Source organism: Podarcis bocagei (genome assembly GCF_964188305.1).
Source record: "Podarcis bocagei genome assembly, chromosome: 7".
Lineage (NCBI taxonomy): Eukaryota > Metazoa > Chordata > Lepidosauria > Squamata > Lacertidae > Podarcis > Podarcis bocagei.
In genome coordinates this window covers 11757734-11783123 of record NC_138132.1, presented here as the reverse complement: position 1 = coordinate 11783123, position 25390 = coordinate 11757734, and the positions used below count along the sequence as shown (strand labels likewise).

General features: G+C 46.5%; 1 protein-coding gene across 1 annotated transcript in view; it reads left to right on the top strand.

Annotated features, from left to right (window-relative positions):
* The first annotated feature begins 596 nt into the window (after positions 1-596).
* The window catches only part of ERFL (ETS repressor factor like), a 161888-nt gene continuing 137094 nt past the window's right edge, over positions 597-25390 (top strand). Inside the window, exon 1 of the mRNA XM_081200518.1 lies at positions 597-881. The gene's annotated coding sequence lies outside the window, so the exon portion shown is untranslated. The remainder of the gene's footprint in view (positions 882-25390) is intronic.

The window sequence follows — 25390 nt, the reverse complement described above, 5'->3', positions numbered from 1 at the left end:
CAGAAAAGTTGTTGTTGAACATTTTTTGGTAAAGTTGTTGAGAATTTTTCCATCTTGCCCCAAGTTGTTCAATTATTTTTTTCAAAATCTTGGTGAAAAATAGAGGAAAAAACCCAGCAATTTCTACCCGGACACAGCTTCCGACAGCCGATTGCTGGCTTATGACTGGGAAATTCCAGATGTATGGCAACCCTAATTATATTCTAAGTCACTTTCAGTTTACTTTTCAGAGGGGGGACACCTAATAAGCATAATAATAATAATAATAATAATAATAATAATAATAATAATTATTATTATTATTATTTTGCAGATCTCACGTGTACATGGCCTACTCTAGAAACTGGAATATATTGTTGGATATCCTGTATTGCAAGACACAGGTTGAGACCCAGTGCCACCCCCCTTGCAAGTACATTCATTTGGGGAGGGAGACGGTAGGAGTAAGCAATCTTGCTCCTTCCTCTGAAAGAGTAGAACTGGGTTTGTGATTTGCATTTTCCACAGTACAAGTGGAAGGACCCTCCCAGTGGTCAATTTCTCCTTGTGTTAAGTCATGCAATGTACATCACTTCCTTTTTCTTTTTTGTTATCCATCTTATTGCCAGTGCCCCCTGCTGGAGAGAAAGAGAATGAGCGTTAGGAAGAATGCTGTTTCTCACTCAGAGCATGGATAGGTTACGAATTTAAAGTGCTGGTTTGTGCTGGACCATCTTGGCTGTGAGTCCTGGAAGGCCTGCTCCCTGCATTGGGAGGACAGAGCCCTGACTGACTCCAGCTACAAAAGCTGAGGCCACTGAAGAGGCCACAGACCACCTTGACTGTCTTTTAGGCCATTGAGCCTGAGCCGCCATTGGCAGAACTGGCAGTGACAGCGGCAGGTACATTTTATGCTTACGATAATATTCTATTCTGTTGTTAATTACGCTGTTTTAAATGTGCATTTTATATCTGACTTCTTTTAGGAATGTTTTCTTTTGAAATGCTTTGAGATTTCGTCGTCGCTAACTTTGCTGCGTTTAACGTACATTCCATCGTTGACCTTTGCAATGTTTTATTCTGAAATCTTTCATATATTTCAGCTTCCTGTTAATTACGTTGCTTTGAATGTATACTTCATATTTTGTCTTTCTTCAATAGTGTTTTCCTCTGAATTGCTTTTTATGACGATTTCCTGCATTGTCAACCGCTTTGAGATTTTTTTCTTGAAAATGTAAAGCGGTCTAGAGAGGAAACGAATGAATCAAAACATTCTTTTTCCTCGTGTCTGTGAAAGAGAGAGAGAGAGACACATTTCCGCCAGCGATAGCATACATTGCAAAAACTTCTGTCGCAATGTGCTTGCTGGCCTTTTAAGGCACCTTGGGGTTTTATGTTGCTTTTGCAACAACAGACTTAGGCAGCCCACCCTCCTAGAAATCTTGCTTGCAGCCACTAATTTCAGATAGTGTTTGTGTACCTTATTAAACTTTCCAATGGGAGAAGGCTTGGGAAGAAATAGTTCGCAAAGAAGACATTGAGGAAGAGTGTAGACCAGGGGTCAGCAAACTTTTTCAGCAGGGGGCCGGTCCACTGTCCCTCAGACCTTGTGGGGGGCCGGACTATATTTTGAAGGGAAAAAATGAACAAATTCCTATGCCCCACAAATAGCCCAGAGATGCATTTTCAATAAAAGGACACATTCTACTCATGTAAAAACGCACTGATTCCCGGACCATCTGCGGGCCGGATTTAGAAGGTGAATGGGCCGCATCCAGCCCCCGGGCCTTAGTTTGCCTACCCCCGGTGTAGACTGTGGCTGTGGCGCTCTAAAAACACAACCCCTGTTAGATGCCCTGGCTTGTTGGACGGGACGGCGGATAAAGAGGCTTGGAGGATGGATGGGGAAATAGGGCGGGGGGCTCTTGGTGGGAGCCAAAGGCATGTCAAGCTGTCAGAGATGCAAAAAGAGATAAATGAATGGCTGGGCTCCAGCATGAATAAATGAACTCTCCTCCTCTTGCTGGGCAAAAGGGTTATATGTGATCCAGAGAGAAAGAGAGCAACAGCCCCCACCTCCAACTCTCCCCATGGGTCCACAGAGTCGGGGGGGGGGGTTCTGAGTCTATCTGACAAGGGAAGAAGAAGAATGGTGGATGAAATGAACATGGAAGGCTCTGATGGAGGGGGGGCAGCAAACACCACTTGAACCTGATGCTTGTGGGGAGGGGAGCCGTTGTGTGTTTGTGTATGAACTGATCACCTGCGCCCTCCGCTGTATTTCCTCCTCCTTCTGAATCTGGCCTAGGCCTCTCCTTGCCGAAGCAGGGTGTTATCTATCCTCAGAGTCTAGCGAAGGATTAATTGTTGTTTTTGTTGTTGTTGTTGTTGATTACCAGCCCTTCACCTTAAGGTTGCAGGCAGGGCGGATTTCAGTTAAAAAACAAAGACAGTCGAAAGCAACTTAAGAATCACAGAAATAAGGTGGGTCTTAAAATATAACCACATCCCTTTTTAACCCTTTCTCAGTGCATTACGGAGCAAAGTCTAGCGCACTCTCCCCACCTTGGTATAACTTGTATAAATTCCTCAACCAGAAGCCCCGTTTATTAACTAAGGAGAAGGGCTGCCCCTCAGTATTATTACTAATATTACTGTTGTTATGATTGCTGAGTCTGCTCAGCATCTTTCAATAGCAGACTAATGTTTGGTGTTTTGTTTGGTGCAAAGGAGAAAAGGCGGCAGCGTGCATTAGGCTGAGGCCTCCATCCTTTTGCGAACTCTGTGTGCTTTACTCCCAAGTAGACATTATTGGATTGCCGTTGCTCTTTGAGGCGTATTGGATCTGTTATCCGGACTGCTCTCGAAAGTGACGGATCAGGATCTGTAAGGTAAGAAGGTGGCCTTATAGCTCCTGTAGGTTCCTGATGTCTGCAGCTTATAGGGGTGTTTTAATTCTCTACAGAGCAATAGGTGAGGCAGCCCTCTCTTCCTGCCAACCACCACCATAGTTAAATGGAAAATATCAGTATTGGAGTCCGGAGGAGAAGGCACAGAACGCAGCGGTGGGCTTCCAGAAATCTTACGGACAAGAGCGGAGCTGGGGTCAGAGGTCGCCATGCTCAGGCATCCGCCAAGGGGCTGCCCCCCTCCCACAGGGGGCCAACTAGCAAGAACTGTGGTGAGGAGGAGGCGGGGGACTGATGGAGGCAGGGGAAGGGGGCATGGAGGGTGCCAATCCTGGCACCAACACCGGGCAAGAGCGAAGGTGTTTGTGTGAATGCATTTGCCTGGGCCCACCTTTGTGGATGCTGCGAGGGGAGGGGGAAGGTGGGATTGTGGGTTCGAAACCAATCTCCCCCCACTCTCCCCCAGTCCTATCTATTTATCCTTCCATGTGCCTGCACATCTTTTATTTTTTTTCCACCCCTCCCTTTTCCCCTTTCTCCTCTTTTCTAATTCTTCCTCACTCACCCCCCCCCTTCTCCCCTTAGCTCCCGGGCTCCCCCATGCATGAAAAGAGCCCTTATTTAATTTAGTCGCCACGAAAATCGATTCTGCCATTCGATACAAAATAAGAATCAAGCAGATTAAGGGACGGAAATTAACTCTGAAAATATTTTTGATGGAGTGCCTTGTAGTCTCCCCGCCAAATGGACTGCAAAGTGGAACAAATGACGGGCAGCTAGTGCTGGCGACAGGAGCTTTCCATCTTCCCATTATCCACTAATGGGAAAGGTCCCGCTCTCGAGCCTTGGCCCACGGATTAATCACAACCCAGCCTTTATGAAGATTTATTTCTCCTTGCCGGCAGCCCGCGCCGGGATGAAGTCATAACGCTCGGGGGAGTGGAGCGCTCCCCGAAAGGAGGGGAGGAAGTGTTTAGAAAGGAAGAGGAGAGAGGGGAGCCGAAATAAATAAAAAATAAAAAGAGATGCTGGCTAAAAATAGAGGAGGAAGGGGAGGACTGAACAGAGGAGGCCCCGGAGGAGAGGGAGGATAGACTGAAAGCCAGAAATTTATTTCATTTTAAACTTACATCCCGCTTTTCGTATAGACGTTTGCGAATCTCAGAGCGGCTCCCAACAGACAGAAAACGATTAAAAAAAATTTATCCATCAGTTAACACATCCACAATTTGAAGAATTAAGAACCTTTATTGTAGTTCGCTTTGGAACGGCTTGGTTGTTTGGTCATTGTAATTTTTAAAAATCTGTTTTGATCGTTGTGTATGATGTTGTTGTAACCGGCCCTGGGCGTTCATGGCGAAAGGCGGGCGAGAAATATTATAAATCAACAAACAACTGCAGGGGGTGAAACGGAAAAGAGAGGAAGAACTTGGTATCAGTGATCCAGAGGGGATCGAAAGTGATTTAACTCACTGCAAAAGGAGCCCATCCTCAGAGCTCACCTCATCTCCACGGGGAACTCATTCTGCAAAATGGAAGCCATGATGGAAAAGGCACTTCTCTCTGAACTCCAACCAACCAAACTTCAATAGATGGTGGTTGTCAGGAAGGCCCCCTGCCCCACATACTTCACAGTAACCAGGGCAGTGGGGCTGGGCTTGTATATACCCCATACATGGCTTCTCCCAAAGAATGCCGGCAGCTGTAATTTGTTAAGGGTGCTGGGAATCGTAGCTCTGTGGAGAGTGAACTACAGTTCCCAGAATTCTTTGGAGGAAACCACACGGTTTAAACATGTGGTGTTGATTCAGTTTGCTGGAGAGTGAGACAGTGGCAAATGAGTTTCTTCAGGGTATTGTAGTGCTAGACACATCTTCCTCCTCAGACATGAGCAATTTCTTGACCTATCCCACTTTGTTTTGAAAACCCCCCAGTGATATATTTGTGCAGAAGTAAAAGCAGGGCAGGGTGCCCACTTAGGCGTTGCCCCAAAAAGGACACGCCTCACCCCAAAAAAGATGTACCGGAATTGCAAAAAATGTGCGTATGGTGATTTATTTGCCCATATGCAAATTTGGAAATATTTACTATTATTTAAATTGGAAACTAGCTAACCCTAGTGGGAAAGGCCGTGAAGAGGTGAGGCCAGGTGTTGAGCCACTTGCTCTCAGTTCTCATCGTTCTTTATCTGTGGACCAAAGAGCCCATTTGCAAACAGAGGACTGCTTTCTGTGAAGTAGGATATGGCCGCCCCAGGGTCAGGCAGTTGCAAGCACCTAGCCCTGAAAAGGACTTTACCTAGAGCAGGAGTGGGGGGCCTGTGACTTTCCATATGTCATTGGACTCCACCTCCCATCAGCCCCAGCCAGCATGGCCAAGGGTCAGGGATGATGGGAAGTGGAGTCAAGTAGGAGGCTATGTCTGAATGCTGCCCCCACATAAAACAACAACCTCTCTGCAGATTATTATTACTATTTTTTTGGAGGGGGCACACATTCAGGAGCAAGATTGTAGCCCAGGCCTCTCCCTGCTGTGCTGAATTTTCAAATATAGGGAGCAATAGAAAAGTGAGCCCCCATTTGTAGGCTATAGCAGCACAGTCCACTCTGTAATCACATAGCTCCTTTAGCTCATTGCTGCCCAATTCTGAAGCTTGTGTAAACCAGGACAGAGTCTGCGGTGGTGTTTCAAGGGTTGCCAGAAGTCTGCACTGCTTGCCTAGGCCTGGTTTGTGCATGGCTCAGTGGGAATGTTACGTTTTGTTTAACTTGAATGGAGTCCTGCAGTCCCAGTTCAGACAGCCTAATCAACTGTCTCAGGATCCCCGTTCTGTTTTGTGTGTGTAGACCAGGCCCCACATAATACACACAATGAGGTGATGGAATTCTGCTTCCATCGCCAACTCCTCCACCTCACGAAACCTCTTTCCCTCTAGGGAACCACTCTCCACTGACCTCATAGACTTTCCACCTCATGGTGCCTCTCATTATGCTATAGTTTGCAGCACCACCTGCCTGTGGCTAAGCAAACTGCAGTGTGATGATGCGCTTACCATTTTATTATATGCAACAGATAACATTTCTAAATGTGTATGTGTGAACGTGTTTGTATCAGCATATGCAAATTTTGTTCAGCTCTCTGCCTTTTTGGGGGGGGGGGTTGATGCATGAGGAGCTATCTGATCTGCACCTGGGAAGTGTGTCGTTGCTGATTGGCCAGCAGTATTCTTCATGGGAAAAGGCCAACAATATAACTGGCCTACACAGGTCTCTGCAGGACGGTCAGCAGCCATATGGCAGCATGATGCTGATCTACTGCCTCCTGCGACATCTTCCACTAAAGATGTGGGGTTTTCCCCGAGTCCTACCTGTTACACCACCTTGCAGACCTTTGGGGGCAAGGGAGGCAGATGAACCATAATCTCCAAATCTACAGCTTTCCTAAAAAAGAAGAGTACATTTCTAGCATTTGTAGAACCTAAGATATAAGGCAAAATGTACATTATTATTCTCATTCGCCTGCTTGTTTTACTATGCCCCCAGCCCCCCAAAAAAAATCCATGAGGACACCCATTCCCATATTCTATGTAATGTTTTCAATTGCAGTTGCTTGCTCTGTTAGCAAATGCTTCCTCCCATTTTGCTGGGAGCATTCCCCCAGTTTTCACACCCCATTTCTCCAGAGGGGGGGGTACTAAGACGGAAATAACTCTAGAATTAGAGGGCCCAAGCATTCCCGTACTCAGTTGATCTTGTTACCTACAACTGGGGCTTAGTTAATTTCTAAAACGAGGTGCTGAAACACCCGTGCATCTGGAATAAAGTACAGTGGTACCTCGGGTTAAGTACTTAATTCGTTCCGGAGGTCTGTTCTTAACCTGAAACTGTTCTTAACCTGAAGCACCACTTTAGCTAATGGGGCCTCCTGCTGCTGCTGCGCCGCCAGAGCACGATTTCTGTTCTCATCCTGAAGCAAAGTTCTTAACCCGAGGTACTGTTTCTGGGTTAGCGGAGTCTGTAACCTGAAGCATCTGTAACCTGAAGCGTCTGTAACCCGAGGTACCACTGTACTTAGAACAAAAGGTCCTGCTCCTAATCTCAGTACAGAGAGCTGATGCTAGTTACTTGAAGGGAAACTCTGCACATGCACAAGCTCACCCTTGGCTTGTTGTGCCTTTGAAAAGAGCTTGTTGTTCCTGCATTTTAACCCAGCCCTCCCTCCCAAGAAGCCGAGGGCACATGGATTTTGGCATGCAACAGTGTCCTCACAACAGCCTTGCGAGGCAGGCCAGGCTGTGACCAGCCCAAGGTTACCCAGGGAGATTTCTGGGTGACTGGAGACTTGAACCTGGTTCTCCCCTGTCCGAAGCGCAGTACCCTAACCACTATGCAAAACTACCTCTTGGGTTGCATGCGATTGCCTTGGTCTCGGCCCTTTTGCCTTTTTAAAGTCCTTCTTCTCCCCCTCCCTCATTTACCTGGTCAGAGCCTCTCCCCACTTTCCCTTCTGCTCTAAGAGCCTGTCTGCAGCCCGCCTGTAGCTGATCAATGGCTTATTGCTAGCTATTTGCTCCCCCTTCATTTCTCCATCCATCCCTCAAATCCCGCCAGGATCAGAGAAACGGATGGGTCTTTAAACAGATCCCGTAATGTACCAGATGTCCCCAGCCCTTGTTCCATACTCTATCATCCCTCTCTCCCCCTTCTTGCTCCAAGAACAACGGGTCATTTTTCTTGCAGGTGTCCTTCTAAATTTCCCCCTCTCCTGGACAGTGATTCTGCCCACTAGCTGTCTTCCGGGCTGAAACCTGCTAGGGCAGGGTTGCCACCTTTTCCAGCTGGTCCTGCGCTTATGCCTTTTGCAGCCTGACACTCAGGGAGGCAGGGCTGGTGGTGCTTTCCTGTCAGGAAAAGCTTTGCCACGCTTGTTATAATTTATTTAAAATACTCGTCGGCTGCCTGCTTGGGCTGGGCCCTCTCAAGGCAAAATCCAAAATATAAATCCCTGATATGAAATCGATCCTGGTTTTAAAGTCATAGAACATCATAAGAATAGAACGGATAATACCGAGAAGCAGGAATAATATCAGGCCGCAACCAGGGGCCTGCCAGTGTGCCAAGATCACCTGCCCCCTTCCAATTTATATACAGTGGTATCTCGGGTTACAAACACCTCGGGTTACAAACACTTTGGGTTATAGACGCCGCTAACCTGGAAGTACAGTAGTCCCTTGGGTTATGAACTTAATTCGTTCTGGAGGTCTGTTCTTAACCTTAAACTTTTCTTAATCGCCGTGCAATTTCTGTTCTCATCCTGAAGCAAAGTTCTTAACCCGAGGTACTATTTCTGGGTTAGCGGAGTCTGTAACCTGAAGCGTCAGTAACCTGAGGTACCACTGTAGCACCTCGGGTTAAGAACTGTAGGGATATCGCGGAGTGGACGGTGGGGTCCGGAGGGAGCACACTCTCCACCAGCACGCAGCCACAGTCTGCCTGCACACGTGACCCTGGGGTGTGGGGTACAACCCCCCCCCCCGACAAGCCACGGCTGTTGGTACATCGTTCCCTCTGTCTGACCTTTTGCAGTCTCAGCAGTCTGCGGTGTCCTGTCTGTAACCTTTGTCTCTGAGACCTTTTGTCTCCTTTGTCATACACTGTGCAAGGGGAAAATGACGCTGTGGAAACAGGGGCCAAAATAACTTTGTACCACCCCACGATCTTGGGACGGAAGATGTGTAAAGGTCACAGCCCAAAATGTATCTACCTAGCTTGCATATTTGTCTCAATAAAAGGAGGCTCCACAGGACTGGTCAGCAGCTCGCTTCAGCCGACCTGTGCGCAGCTCACATGACAATCAACACCTGTCTTGTGCCTTCACTTCAAGAACTTTACCTCAGGATGAGAACAGAAATCGCGCAGCAGGAAGCCCCATTAGCTAAAGTGGTATCCCAGGTTAAGAACGGTTTCATGTTAAGAACGGACCTCCGGAACGAATTAAGTTCGTAACCAGAGGTACCACTGTACTTAAAACATGGTGCTGTACATGGTTTTGTTGATTTTGTGTCGTTGTTGTTTGTTGTTAACTAAATTTGTATGCCACCCTTCATCCAAAGTTCACAACATAAGAATACAAAATGAAAACACAAAATACATAATAAAACAAAAGTGAAACAAACCATTAAACCCCCTCTCAGTCACATTAAAAGGACCACAGAATGTTAATCAGCCAAAGGCCTGGTGCCTAAGGATATGTAATGGTGACTAAGGATATGTAATGAAGGCGCCAGGCAAGCCTCCCTGAGGAGAGTATTCCATGAATGGGGAGCCACCACAGAAAAGGCCCCTTCCTGTGTTTGGTTGCCTGTGGGGTGGTTGTTTATCTGTCAATTTTATTTATTCTTTTATTATTTAAAATAGGTTAGGCTGAGAGACCGTGACTGGCCCAAGGTCAGCCAGAGCATTTCACGACTGCGCTAGTCCAGCACTCTAACCATTATACCACCTTTGAAGATGTTTTGCCTGTTACAGTGAAGAGAGGTTGGCTCTGAGCATCGCCAGTTGTTCTTCAGTGAAATGGGTACTTTGCGATGCCCGTAGCAGTTTCTTAGATTCCCCGATGTGCCCCCAGGCCCAAAAGTGTTGTGGACCCCTGCTGCAGTGAAAGGTTTTTTTAAAAAAAATAGGTTGCAACCCAGTAGGACATAAAAGTGGAGATAAAATAGGCATTTAGGAAACTGGAAGTTAAAATTTTAAAGGGAAGAAAGGAGTTGTGGGAAATTTGTGGCCTTCAGATGCTGTTGTACTAAAACTCCCATCAGCCCCAGCCGGCAGGGCCAGTGGACAGGGATTATGGGAGCTGTAGTCCAACAACATCTGGAAGGCCACACCCCTGTTATATAGCAAGATAGGAGCACTGTTGGGCATGGCACATGGGGAATCCAGAAATACCTGTCTCCCACCCTTACCACTATGAAATAACTATTCCCAGAGCTTGGGACCAAAGCCAGAGGTTCTTGGCTGCAAGCCTTTCCCCTTTCTCTCTCTTCCCTCCACCCCTTCAAGAGCTGAGAACTGACTCCAGTGGTCTAGATTCCAGAAATCCAGAATCCCAGCCCTCAGGAATGATAGCTGAAATCCTCTTGGCTCTATTTGGAATTCAGTAGCTAGCTAGGAGCTTTCTTGGAGTTCTCTGCAGGGGGGGGGGGGACCCGCCTGTTTCCCAAGCGTTCTCTCTTGGCTTAGCACCATCCATGGTGGGGAGCAGTGTCCGGAAATTCCTTCTTCCAAACATGCACAGAGGAACAAGAGAGGGATTTAGATCTTGAATAGGGACCCACATAAAATATCTGCAAGAAACGGCTGAGAGAATTGACTCACACAGATGTAGACCGTGTTTACCAAACTTAAAGATAGGTCTGGTCAAGTTTCTTGTAGCAATCAATGAGAGGTTTTGCTTTTATTTTTTAATCATGAGTAAGAAGTTGACAAATAATGTTTACACATGCGCCTTTTAAATAGGCTGGCCAATCTTAACATTGCACATGATGTGCAGAACCTCACTTCACTTCCAAGCCAGAGAAGAACTTCTGGAGGGGACTGTTTGTAGTAGTAGTAGTAGTAGTAGTAGTAGTAGTAGTAGTAATAATAATAATAATAATAATAATAATAATAATAATAATAATAAATTATTATTTATACCCCGCCCATCTGGCAGGGTTTCCCCAGCCACTCTGGGCGGCTTCCAACCATATATTAAAAACACAATACAGCATCAAACATTAAAAACTTCCCTAAACAGGGCCGCCTTCAGATGTCTTCTAAAAGTCAGATAGTTGCTTATTGCCTTGACATCTGCTGGGCATTCCACAGCGCAGGCGCCACTACCAAGAAGGCCCTCTGTCTGGTTCCCTGTAACTTGGCTTCTCGCAATGAGGGAACCGCCAGAAGGCCCTCAGTGCTGGACCTCAGTGTCTGGGCTGAATGATGGGGGTGGAGACGCTCCTTCATCTGACTCTAACAAACTGAGGAAATTCATATTCTGAACCAAGTAATTACAAACTTCGGTGATAATCTCTACTTTCATTTCTGCTTAATGTGTTGAGGATCAAACCCACTAAGACTGTGTGTGTACTGTGATCAGGAGGGGGCACAGATTGTGCCACTGGAGCAGAATTCAGATGTTTGAGAAACTCATTTTTCATTTTGCTTTAGCTGAGATCCCTGCATTGCAGTGTTTGGCGTCCCTTCCAGCTCTACAATTCTATGATTCCATGATTAAAAACAACAACATGTTTTAAGACCTTATTGTTACAAATATACTCTTGAGGCTGTTTGAGCAACGTCTGATAAACTCTCACAATCCTGCATTTCTTCTTGCAGAATGGAATTTTTTGGATGAGTGGGTGTCATTTTGGGGTTTTTTAAGGGCACAACTTTGACCAAGTTTTCTACCCTGGAAGCCTTAATTCCGAAACTCTATAGCAGTGAGAGGTGGTGAAGAAAGTACTTGGACAAATTCAGGGAGGAGAAGGCTATTGAAAGCTATTACCAAGATGGTTCTGTCTCCTCAGCTGAAGGCAGTAATGCTTCTGAATATCAGTAGCTGGAAACCACAGGAGGGGAAAGTGCTCTTGCACTCGGATCTTGGCTGCGGGTTTCCCATGGGCATCTAGCTGGCCGCTGTGAGAACAGGATGCTGGACTTTAGATGGGCCTTTGGCCTGATCCAGGACGGCTTGTCTTATGTTAACTCTGCAATGTTGAAGCAATGATTCTTCAACATCAACTTCGTTGGACTGGTCATGTTGTGCGGATGCCTGATGATCGTCTTCCAAAGCAACTACTCTATTCCGAACTTAAAAATGGAAAGCGTAATGCTGGTGGTCAACAAAAGAGGTTCAAAGACTGTCTGAAGGCAAATTTTTAAAAATGTAGTATAAACACCAGCAATTGGGAAACACTGGCCTGCGAGCGCTCCAATTGGAGAACAGCCTTTACCTAAGGTGTCATGGGCTTTGAAGACACTCAAACTCAGGACGCAAAGGAGAAACGTACTAGGAGGAAGGCACGCTTGGCAAATCCACACCGTGATCAACTCGCGCCCGGAAACCAATGTCCCCACTGTGGAAGGATGTGTGGATCCCGAATTGGCCTCCACAGTCACTTACGGACTCATTGTTAAAACCGTGTTTATGGAAGACAATCTTACTCAGCTATGAGTGATCACCAAAGAAGAAGATATGCTCACACACAGAAAAAACCTTTGCATATGCTCAACAGCATACTCATCTTTATTGTTTTGTTTTGTTCTTTGGGATCCGGTCAGGAGGCAAAGTTAACACACATACATAACCGAAAGCCATTTTATACAAAAGCGCTCCTTTTGAACTCCAGCCCTGGCAGAAGAATAAGGGAAAAAGCAACACCGCGCAGGTCATTAGCAAATAACTCCAACGGATATGTCTCCCAGAGATTGGGGCATAAGGAAGAGAGGAGCTGGTTTCAGAAGATGAAAAAAGGAAAGCTGTAAAGAAAATCAGCATGTTAAAAAGAGAAGCCCCGGGGCCTGCTGGTTTTACAGCCAACTTCTATCGTGCGTTTTTTTATCTGAACCTCTGAAAAACATATAGAATAATGAAACATTTGGAAAGGGGGGGGGGTGCAGAAGAAGAACAGGAACAGCTAATGCCTTCCAGGGTTGAAAGGGGGCAAGTGATATGAGAAACTCCACTAGGGTTGCCAAGCGGCCAAAAGAGATCTGGGCTCGTCAGGATTTCTTTTTTATTAGAGGCCAATGGATGGAAAAGAAAAGGTCAAGAATCTTTCATTTTTTCTAAGCTACATTTCTGTTGTTTTCCTACATCGTAGGCGAATAAGCAGCTGGGGGGGGGCTGAGCATTGCCCACCACACAATGAAATCTCTAGGCACCACGACAAGGCACAGCAAAAAGGCATGAGCCTGGGTAGAAGGAGACACATATTTGCACACGCTAATTCATCTGGAGAAGTACAAATTTGGAAATCACGACTGTAACTTAAACAGTGTTTGAAACGCCCGTTGTTCTAGGCACATTTTGCGACAGGGAATTTCATTAGTGTGAGCGGTTTCTGAGCTATGGGCACCTAAGATTTCAGATTAAAACTGCAGAGTAGAAAGAAAGGAGGACCTTTTTCTGCCTCTCCACTTCTAGCTGTTCTCTGAAGACTGGAGAAGAGACCCTCTTAAGAATATTAGGGGGGTGGGCAGGGGAAGGACTAGACCAGGCATCCACAAACTTGGCCCTCCAGATGTTTTGGGACTACAGTTCCCATCATCCCTGACCACTGGTCCTGTTAGGGATGATGGGAGCTGTAGTCCCAAAACATCTGGAGGGTTGAGTTTGTGGATGCCTGGTCTAGACCATGTGAAAAATGAACACAATATTTTAGCTGCAGTTCATTCATTTTCAGCTTTGTATTCTTGTTATTAAAAAAGAGTGCCTAGACATTCCATTGTTGCGCCCATAACCTAGGCTTAAGGTGCTATTTAGCTCCTGGCTTTTGTATCTCAGTGTCTAACACTGAACTTAAATAGAAACGCAGTGCTCGTCACTGTGGTGGGCAAGGCTGTGATCAGACGACCTGTGTGCCTTCTCAAGTCTTCTGTCCAGAGACGAAGCATCGGTGGATAACTTCAAGGCCCCCCCACTTCCCCCTTCTTATGGTTCCTTACCTTCAATAATAATAATATTATTAATAATTTATTATTTATACCCCACCCATCTGGCTGGGTTTCCCCAGCCACTCTGGGCGGCTTCCAACAGAACACTAAAATACAATAACCTATTAAACATTAAAAGCTTCCCTAAACAGGGCTGTCTTCAGATGTCTTCTAAAAGTTTGGTAGTTATTTTTCTCTTTGACATCTGGTGGGAGGGTTTCCACAGGGGGGGCACCATTACCGAGAAGGCCCTCTGCCTGGTTCCCTGTAACTTGGCTTCTCACAGCGAGGGAACTGCCAGAAGGCCCTCGGCGCTGGACTTCAGTGTCCGGGCAGAATGATGGAGGTGGAGACGCTCCTTCAGGTATACTGGACCGAGGCCGTTTAGGGCTTTAAAGGTCAGCACCAACACTTTGAATTGTCCTCGGAAACGTACTGGGAGCCAGTGTAGGTCTTTCAAGAAGGACATCTGGTGAGAACAGAATGCTGGTCTAAGGTGGGCCATTCGCCTGAGTTGCCAGGCTCGCCTTAGATTCTCAGGATATCATCAAATAGAGAATTGTTCTCTGGCAGCTCTTCAAATAGAGGACTGGCCTCTGTAAAGTAGGGTGCATGGACACTGCACCCCCAGACCCAATGCAAATTGCTGATTTGTCCTTACACCAGGGGTGGATAACCAGTGGCCCGTCAGGTATTGCTGGACTACAATTCCCATCATCCCTAGGCAATGGCTGTACCAGCTAGGGCTGGTGGAGGCTGGAGTCCAATAACCTGGGGCAGGTCTTAGACCCAGCCTAGGCTCTGTGTCCCCAGGCCCTGCACATGCCTCAACTTTAAAAATAAATAAAAATCAGGTGTTAGCAGTCCTAAAAAGTCCACTCTCTGCTTCAAGAAGACCTGTTTAAAACAAACAAAAGCAAGGACGAAAATTGTAGCAAAAAATAAACACTAACATAAAATAAAATACAGTGGTACCTCAGGTTACATACGCTTCAGGTTACATACACTTCAGGTTACAGACTCCACTAACCCAGAAATAGTACCTCGGGTTAAGAACTTTGCTTCAGGATGAGATCAGAAATCGTGCTCCAGCGGTGCAGCGGCAGCAGGAAGCCCCATTAGCTAAAGTGGTGCTTCAGGTTAAGAACAGTTTCAGGTTAAGAACAGACCTCCGGAACGAATTAAGTACTTAACCCGAGGTACCACTGTACACATGAGGGCCCCATACAGCCATACCTTGGCTCTCGAATGGCTTAGTTGACTAACAAATCGGTTCCCGAACGCCAAAAACCCAGAAGTAAGTGTTCCGGTTTTCAAACGTTTTTCGGAAGCCAAACATCCAACGTGGCTTCTGCTTGAGTTCAGGAAGCTCCTGCAGCCAATCGGAAGCCACACCTTAATTTTTGAACGGTTTCGGGAGTTAAATGGACTTCCAGAATGGATTAAGTTCGAGAACCATGGTTCCACTGTATTTGCTAAATGTTAAGAATCAAAGAATGGAGTTAGATAGTGAAGACTAGCCTAAGGTTTAGACTAGGATTTCCCAGACTTGGGTCTCCAGCTGTTGTACTACAACTCCCATCATCCCTAGCTAGCAGGACCAGTGGTCAGGGATGATGGGAACTGTAGTCCAAAAAGAGCCGGAGACCCAAGTTTGGGAAACCCTGGTTTAGACTGCAGTCCTCTACAAATGCACACAAAAAGGTGCGCACGCACACACAAGATGCATGTATACCTGGGAGTAAGTCCATTTGAACTCAGTGGGGTCTACTTTTAAGAAGACAAACGCAAGGATTAGCAGCAGGAGCTGCTTGCTTATTTTGTGTGCCACCTTTTGTCCTATACCACGGTGGCCCCTGCTAACTCTCCCCCATGATCTTTTGCAGATCAAGCTGTTGATCTGCCAGGATCAGCATCCCCTCCTGGAAAGACTAGGGTGAGCTCACCCCCACTAGAAACCTTGTACTGTACTACAAGCCCCATCATCCACGACCATCGGCTGCGATGTCTGGGGCTGGTGAGAGTTGGCATGCCTTCAGTGTCTGGAGGTTTCCCATCCCTGTTAGCAAAAGGTTACAGGGGGCAGGCCATCGCTTAGTTGCAGAGCTTATGCTTGGCATACAGAAGAATTTGATCCCCAACACCTCTGGTTAGGGCTGGGAAAGACTCCCTGGAGGAAGCCCCAGAAAGCCCCAGGTAATCAGCGTAGACAATTCTGAGCTACATGGACCAGTGATCTGGCTCAGGATAGCATTTCGATACTTAAATATGAATCCATGGCAGCGCTCAGGGCTGAAATCCAATTCGGTTAAGGTTTACTAAGAAGTAGGCACAGCTCTGCTCACCTGGGCTTATTTCCAGGTAAGAATCTTGGAGACAATCAGGTCGTGTATCCGCAGCAGGGACCGGAGGAGGAATGACCGCTGGGAGAAGCACAGAGAGAAAAAACAGCTGCTTCAGCATAACAGAACGGCTTCCTCTGCCCCAACTGCAACAAAACATGTCTCTCCTGTATTGGTTTCTACAGCCACGGCAGGCGCTGTAACTCTCCAACCGTTTGACTTCACTCCCAAAGGCACACTCCTCCGTTGTCTCTCGAGACAGACGGATGCCAACCAATTCCCAGGTAAGATCACAGCCCCACCCCATCCCAATTAAAAATCAACTGTAAAAATCAAGAAACTATCAAAAAATAGACTCTGTAGGCTCTTCATTTAAAAAAACAACTAGGGCCTAACCCGAACTCCCTATAGCTACTTCTTCTTCTTCCTACCCTGTGCAGCTACTAAGTCTGCTTTTCACCTTTCCAACCACATTTCTGAAGCCACTTCTCTCTCCTGTTTTGCAGACCGACTTCATGGCCCTGCCAACTTTTCACCAGCCACTGTAAATGTGCCTTTAACAGAAGCTTTCTGTCTTGGCATTAGCAGGCATTTATCTCTATGCCTTCTAAAGCTTCCTCTGCCTGCTGATTTCTGCAGACTTCGTTGTTGTTGTTTAGTCGTTTAATCATGTCTGACTCTTCGTGACCCCCTGGACCAGAGCACGCCAGGCACTCCTGTCTTCTACTGCCTCCCGCAGTTTGGTCAAACTCATGCTGGTAGCTTCGAGAAAACTGTCCAACCATCTCATCCTCTGTTGTCCCCTTCTCCTTGTGCCCTCCATCTTTCACAGCATCAGGGTCTTTTCCAGGGAGTCTTCTCTTCTCATGAGGTGGCCAAAGTACTGGGGCCTCAGCTTCACTATCTGTCCTTCCAGTGAGCACTCAGGGCTGATTTCCTTAAGAATGGAGAGGTTTGATCTTCTTGCAGTCCATGGGACTCTCAAGAGTCTCCTCCAGCACCATAATTCAAAAGCATCAATTCTTCAGCGATCAGCCTTCTTTATGGTCCAGCTCTCACTTCCATACATCACTACTGGGAAGACTTAGGCTCCCCTTAAAGACTTGGTGATTTTCTTTTGGTCAGTTAACAATCTTGCCCTCTGGAGTAGCAGCCAGAAAGTACCTACTGGTCAAACTTGGTCCCAGTTGCACCTTAGAGTTGCCATCATTTTTGCGTGGCCCTACTCCTGTGTCTTTTAACAGCTCCCTAACAAACAGAAGCTGCTTAAGTTAAATGAAGATTTCTGCTGTGCAGCTGGTGTTAAAGTCAGATATAGTAGTTGTTGTTGATGATGATTATCTGACTTTCACCAGCTTGCAGAGCAGATTAAAAAATAAAATCAGAATAAAAAAGATACACTTAAAACAGATTACATTCACAAGAATAAGGCTGGTCCTGAAAACACACATCTCAGATGCCAAAGGCTAGAGAAAAGGCTAGCAACATTCAGTGCCTTTAATGACAGTGGATTGCTTGTTTTGTTCCTTTTCCACCTCCAATTAGAGACGGTGTGGTATGTTTTGGAAATATCCTCAGCAGAGAAAAGAAGAAGCCATACTTTCAAAATACACAGTCAAACCTTGGTTGTTGAATGTAATCCGTTCGGGAAGCTCGTTCGACTTCCAAAATTTTTGAAAACCAAGGCGCAGCTTCCGACTGGTTGCAAGAACTTCCAGCACTCAAGCGGAAGCTGCGACGGATGTTCGGCTTCCAAAAAACATTTGAAAACCGGAGCATTTACTTCCGGGTTTTTGGTTATATATGATTGGTAATATATCCAAAGCTCCTTGCTGGAAGACTATACAGGAGATGGTGCTGCCCATAGGCAGGAGAATCTTCAGGAACAAGGGATGAGGTAGGGGCACTGAACAAGTGTTTATATAGAGAGCCTTTTGCCTAAGCATGAGGTGAGTTAGCTTTGGAGAAGGGGTGTTGCTGTCGCATCCTGGGCTGACTACCTGTACACAGGTTAGGAAAACAAAGCAGAAATCTGTATAGGCTCACCAGTTTTTTGTTTCAGGCCTTCGGGCTGAATAGGATGGTGTTGGGCTTCGCTTTCAGGATTTCCCCGCCAGATATTCTTACAGGTTTGTTCTTGCCGGTTGTTAAGGTCTCAAACAAAGATGTGCTCTTCCAAGCCCACATTCCCTGCAGGTTCGCACTTCTGTCTCGGCGATTTCTATGCAGGCTTGGTCATATACACAGAATGGAAGTTGGCAGGATCCCCAAGGACGTGCTGTATAGGGAGCTGACTTCATGTGCCAGGCCCATTGACGGATCAACTCTGCATTATAAAGATGCCTACAAGTGTGAGATGAAGGCTGGCAACATGAACCCGGCCTTGTGGGGTTAGAGACAAGCAACAGTGCCTGAAGACAGACCATCAAAGTTGTGTATCCACAGCAGTGACCAGAGGAGAAATGACTGCTGGGAGGAGCTCAGAGAGAAGAAACTCCACGGTGCATCTGCAACAGCGAAACCTCATGCCTTCATCTGCCCCAGATGCAACAAAACATGTCTCTCCCGTACCATTCTCTACAGCCACAGCAGGTGCCATAACCCTCCAATGGTTTGACTTCACTTCCGAAGGCATACTCTTCCATTGTCTCCCGAGACAGATGGATGGCAACAAAAATTAAGGTCTCATGAGAATCGAAGAACCTGGGAGTGGAGGTGGAGCTTGGGGATTCAGGGGTACATCCCATGATTTATTTATTAAATTTGTATCCCATCCTTCTTCCCAAAGGAGCCCAGGGTGGGAAACATCAAAATATTAAATTAGTACAATTTAAAATGAAAATGATAACTGATACAAGCAGACATGGATTGCGCCAGGCAGATCAGAGAGCAAAGTTTGGCACGGGGGCATCTGAGGCGAACCACAAAATGGTGCCCCTCGCTCCCCACCAGGCATGAATACGTGAATGAAGATCTGCATCAGGAAGAAGAGGGGAATGAAGATCTGCTGCCCCCGGGGATCCTGCTGCCTGAGGACACGGCCTCACCTTGTCTCATGGGTGGGCTGGCTATAGGTGTTGGGTTAAGTGCTAAGAGAATGCCCACTAGGTGAGGACGCTAGTTAAGCTGTTAAGCAAAAGGGGTTTCAGTCACCGGCTTTCCCCACACAAATCAAACATGGGGGTCAGACCAGCAAGAAGCAGTTACTGCTACAGCATATAGGCTGTAGGTGAGATTCCATACATAGGTCATCCTATTCACTTCTGATAAAGACAGCCACTTTCTCTGTCAATACTGGGACATGATTTATATCCTGGGTCACCAGGTTACTGGCTCCTCCACTTTTCAATGCCATAAAATGGAGTCTGCCAACGTCCCCCCTCCCCTGGCATTGCTGTTGTGCCTGTAACAGTTGCATGAAGCCAGTGATGCTCCTTTTACTACATCTCCATACTGTGCCTCTGACACCACTGCCAGCTGTACGACTGATAGAGCTCTGTCAAGACCAAAAGCTGGCAATCCAAGTTAAAAACGTAAGGATAAAGTTTAAAAAGAAGGCAGTCCCTCTGAGCATCTGCAAAGTGCCTTGTGCGTTTGGGATCAGGGAGAACAAACTCCAGAGGAAATGCTGTTGAGGCTGTGTGCCTTTAACAACTGCATGACAACAGGCCTAAATCCAGGAAGCATATTCCCCTTGGTGTAAGTTGCTTGACGCTCAACCGAACCTCAGAGTAATCGTGCTTAAGTTTGTGTGGCTGAGGAACTTCTCGGTAGTGGTGCCCTCCCTGTGGAACACCCCTCATCAGATGTCAATGAAGTAAACAGCTCTCTGACTTTTAGAAGACATGTGAAGGCAGCCCTGTATAGGGAAGTTTTTAACATTTGATGTCTTACTGTGTTTTAATTTGTTGGAAGTTGCCCAGAGTGGCTGGGGTAACCCAGTCAGATGGGCGATATACCATTATTATTATTATTATTATTATTATTATTATTATTATTATTATTACATAATAATTACTTATCCATGGAGAGTCTGGTGCCTCATGTCAAAGAAGGTTCCATTCTGCTTGTTCTCTCTTTTTTGATCCTGCTCCTGTACCTGAAAATTATGCAGGAGAATCATTTTTAAAATGGCATACAGATACAGCAGGGGCACCATTAAGACCATGTTCATGGAAGACCAACTTACTCGGCTACACGTGATCTCCAAAGAGAAGAAAGCCGGAATGGGAAACCTATGGCCCCTGAGATGTTTTTTGGGGGACCACAACTCCCATCAGCCCCACCCAGCTTGGCCAATGTTTAGGGATGATGGGAGTTGTAGTCTGATAACATCTGCAGGCCTGCGCTTTGCATTGGGCTCAGAAACAGTTTGGCAGCCCGCGCAGTCAGGCCACGATTGGTGTGATGTGCTCAGACCGTTGTGCTCCAGTGAGCATGAGTACCAGGAGTAAGACTAAGGCAGCTAGATGCAAAAGCAGGCAGGACTCCTGAACCTTTAGTAGTTCTGTAGAAGAGAGGATTTTAGCAGGTGCAGCTTGCCGGATAAGCTACAGCAACTGAAATCCTGCACAAATGTTAATTTTCCCTTTGGTGCATCTGAGGACTTAACAGCAAGGAAGCCTGTGCATGGTGCGCCATCCTTGTGCAGTAACTATTAACAGGCACATAGTGGCGCTCCTCTCACAAGTATCAAGCCTGGAAGCCCTCTGATTGAAGGAAGGCAAAAGGAGCCGGCTGTTAAACCGGGAGAGGATTAATGCCCCTTTCTGTCCCTGTAGAAATGTTGGTTTTGTAGAACAAAAAGATACAAAGGAAAGCAGGCTTTCCGTGGATCTCTGGAGCACGCTGACTTGCTAGTTTTTGAGCCAGCCTCTGCAGCAAACTGCCCCTTTAACAGAGCCCTTCCTCTGCAGCAATTAGTTGGTGATAGTATTTAGCTTAGTGACATTAAGAGTTTTGCCAGCTGATTTCAGCTTAGCAAGCCTCTGTTAACTAGAAACAGGCCAGGCTGCTGTTCAAGGTTTTTTCACCTGGTTGGTAACACTAGGAGCAAGGCCCAAGTCTCTTTCGTTGCAATATAGGTTCTCATAGCAAGGGTGACTAGCTGCAAAAGGTGTTGCCAACAGACCAGAAAAAGGCCCAGATTGCCCTTGTGCCTTTAACAGAGCTGGCAAACAGAAACCAATAATGGTTTCATGGCATGGAGGCAAGTGTGATTGCTTGTGAAGGTCTCCACCTCAAGCCTCCATGAAAGGCCACAGCAGTTGCAAGTAGGGGGAAAAGGAGGACTGGGGCTCCTGCACCTTTAATAGTGTGTACAAGAGGGAAGTTCAGTACATATGTACCTTGCATAACAAGCTTCCTGCTCCTTAGTTGCAGGGACAAGGAACATTTGCCTTTCATAGCTGTGCAGAAAACAAGGCAAACAGCAGCTGTTTTTCTCTCTTTTTCCTGTGTGACATTTTGGAGTGACCTCTGCCACGTGCCTATTAAAGGTACAGTAGCTCCATTCCCATTTTGCACCTGCTCATTCCTGCATTGAACAGGGGCTGGACTGGCTGAACTCTAGGGTGCCTTTCCAACCCCCAAACTCCAAAAGATTAATCCCGAAACGGTTAATTGACCAACAAACTGCAGCAAGATAGCACACTTAAAATTAAACCTGTGCAACTGAGCAAAAACTAAAATAAGAAAACACTTCTTGATCGGTTGTGGAATCATGACACGCAGGGATGTTGAAAATACAACATAAATAGGGTTACCAGTTTTTGAACTGGCATCTATAAACTGTCCTTTAACACTTGTTTATGTGGAGCAATTAACAGATTTTGATGTGTCTCTCTGCACTGGCTGATTTCAGCAGATTGGGCCTCTGCTACAGGCACAGGAGTGAGCTGTGTTCCATCAAACTTTTTATGTGCCAGGAAATTTTACACAGCTAAGCATCCAAAAATGGCATCCCCATGTGTTGATATTCTTCTGCATGGATAGACCATGCCTTAGCTACGCCATTGCAGAAGTCCAGAAAAAGTTACTAGAGCCCATAAAATATGGCCCTGGTCTGCCTACATGTTAGTTACTTATGGCATGAAAGGAAGTGGCGCCGAACTTTTTGCATATCTTCTCTGCTTGATCACTTGGATGGGATTCCTATCCGCTACAGGTGACCAGATGAGGGCAGTATGTTGGCAGCTGGGCAGGAAGCGGGGGTGCCTTGGGCAGAACAGTGTGGTCTGCTCCTGTACTCTGAAATGGAAGGCTGATCGGCAGAAATCAGAAGCTTTTCATGGCATGGGACTGAAGGATAACATGCTGATTACTGTAGATCAGTTAGCTGCTTAAGGCACAGTTAAAGGGGCTGGTTCAAAAGTTGGTAACCCAAGGTGGGCAGCTATTTATACACCTGCGCTAAACATGCCAGACAACAACCAAGGGATGTCCAATATCCCTTCTATACAATAAGCCAAGACAGGCATTCGAAAACAGTTTTGAACAAATGGAGATATGAATGAGGAGCAATGGATTGTATGGAACAGTTGTGGTTTGGAAAAAAAGGCTGTCTGTTCCATCCATTTCATGCCCTTAAACCAAGAGAGAGGATAGGGCTACCTAAGGTATCGAACTGTTGGAGAGGCAATAGGGATAATGCTTCTCTAAAACAAACATTTTTTCATTGTCCTATATTGATAGACTTTCGGCAGAAGGTCACTGTAACAGTCAACAAAACTGAGCAACCCCACATTTACAGAGCAAAACATCCTCTTGAATTATATACCCACCACAGGGAACCTTACGAAAGGACAATATGAGTGGGCGCTCCGTGCCCTTACCACAGCAAAAAGACGGATACTAATGAATTGGAAAAATAAAAATGTGGCTCCCTTCTATGATTGGATTGAAGACTTGTACAAACTCGCAACGTATGAACGACTTGCATATAAACGCAGACTTGCCATGGACAAATTCAATGGTATTTGGAATCCATTCTTACAAATACTGTAATAGGGTAAGCTCTGGTGAAGTACAATATCAACCTTGTAAAATATACAGTTTTGGGTTTTTTCCCCTCCCCTCCTTTGTTTTCCCTTCTGCACAGGTTCTGAATCTTTTTCTTCCTTTTTTGTTTGTGTCTCACCATGTTTGGTGCACATATGGTTAGGTATTTTTTGAGCTTTCAATAAAAAAATTAAACCCAAAAATAATTTTTTTAAAAAAACAAGAGGAAGGATGCATCTTGCTACACCTTCGCTACTCTCCTCTTTTCCACGCCTACCCTTCTGACTAAGGCTTAATGTCTGCTCCTTCGTGCTGTCCTGCAATGCGAGAGCCTTACATGTTCCAGGAGATGGGAGAGCAAAATAGCAATGGAACCAGGCAGGAGCAGAGTGGGAGAAACTAAGAAACATCTTGTTCCAGGGATGGGTTTGGGGTTCTTGGGGGAGACAGGAGTGCTCACAGTGTCAGATTCAATGACATGTAAAGTTATCGATGGTGCAAGGTCTCAGACTGAGGAGCCTCTAGCAGCACTTTTTAAAAACTAAATTTTCAAGTTGTAAGTTGTACACAATCACGCTGCTGTACATTACAGTAGGCTGAGTAAGAAGAGGAGTCATAAGGCATTTGCAGACTGGTTGCATCTTCACCTGTGTACCAGTATATATGCAAAGTTACATGGGAGGATAGCTCAGTCAGTAGAGCGTGAGACTCTTAATCTCAGGGTCATGGGTTTGAGCCTCATGTTGGGCAAAGATTCCTGCATTTGCAAGGAATTGGACTAGATGCCCTTTGGGCTCCTTTCCAACTGTGAAATATCATAGTGTATTATTTCTAAGTCCATTGTCTTTTCTGTTAGAATGATGCATTTTTATTAGTAATGCAATGGGCCTCTTGACATATCTTAGGGTAAAAAAAAAGGTAAAGGACCCCTGACAGTTAAGTCCAGTCACAGATGACTCGGGGGTTGCGCTGCTCATCTCGCTTTACAGGCCGAGGGAGCTGGTGTTTGTCTGCAGACAGCTTTTCCAGGTCATGTGGCCAGCCTGACTAAGCCGCTTCTGGCGCAACGGAACACCAAAACCAGAGCAGCGCACGGAAACGCCGTTTACCTTCCCGCCGGAGCAGTACCTATTTATCTACTTGCCCTTTTGGCATGCTTTCAAACTGCTAGGTTGGCAGGAGCAGGGACAGAGCAACGGGAGCTCCCCCTGTCGCGGGGATTCGAACCACCGACCTTCTGATCGGCAAGCCCAAGAGGCTTAGCGGTTTAGACCACAGTGCCACCCTATATCTTAGGGTAGGGAACATTTTTGGCCCAGTGGGCCAGATCTTTATCCCTCTCCCCCAGCCAACTTTGACACGAGGGTGGGGCCACCCACCTGTCAATCATCCAGCATCTTGATGACATCAGGTGACAGATAGCTGGGTGGTCCTGTCCACTTGCAAAAGCTGAATTGTGGGGTGTGGGGAGGGGTCTGCCTTGCTGGTGTGTTCCTTGCAGGAATCAAAATTACTCCTGAAGTGACACTGAGAGCCAGTGCAGTGTAGTGGTTAAGAACAGTAATCTCGTAATCTGGTGAACCAGGTTCGTGTCCCCGCTCCTCCACATGCAGCTGCTGGGTGACCTTGGGCTAGTCACACTTCTTTGCTCAGCCTCACTCACTTCACAGAGTGTTCATTGTGGGGAAGGAAGGGAAAGGAGAATGTTAGCCGCTTTGAGACTCCTTAGGGTAGTGGTAAAGCGGAATATCAAATCCAAACTCTTCTTCTTCTACTGACCAGGAGGGGTGGAGCATGAGAGACTTCCTTTTCGAACACCATTGACCCAAGCAAGCTGGCTGGGGCTGATGGGAATTGTAGTCCAAAATGCCTGGAGGGCACCAGGTTGACCAAGGCTGGCCTAGGATAGTGGAAAAATAAAGTAAAGGTAAAGGACCCCTGGATGGTTAAGTCCAGTCGAACTTGACTATGGGGTGTGGAGCACGTCTTTGCTTTCAGGCCAAGGCAAGCGGCCGTTTGTCCGCAGACAGCTTTTCTGGGTCATGTGGCCAACATGACAAAGCCACTTCTGGTGCAACAGAACACCGTGATGGAAGCCAGAGCACACAGAAACATCATTTACCTTCCCCGCCACAACGGTACCTATTTATCTACTCGTGCTGGTATGCTTTCGAACTGCTAGGTTGGCAGGAGCTGGGACAGAGCAACAGGTCATGCAGATTTGAACTGCTGGACCTTCCAATCGTCAAGGAGGTTCAGTGGTTTAGACCACAGCGCCATCCGCGTCCCCAGTGGACAAGCAGAGCAAGAGAGCTGGTATGTAGAGAGAGGACACTGTGGGATTGTGATGTGGGCATGTTCTGAACTTCATGCAGACCCCAGAGCTAGAGGAGAGCTTCAAGGTTTGCAGGGGTGCCAGGGAAGGAGTTTAAACACACAAGAACGGCCAGATCGAATGCTTTAT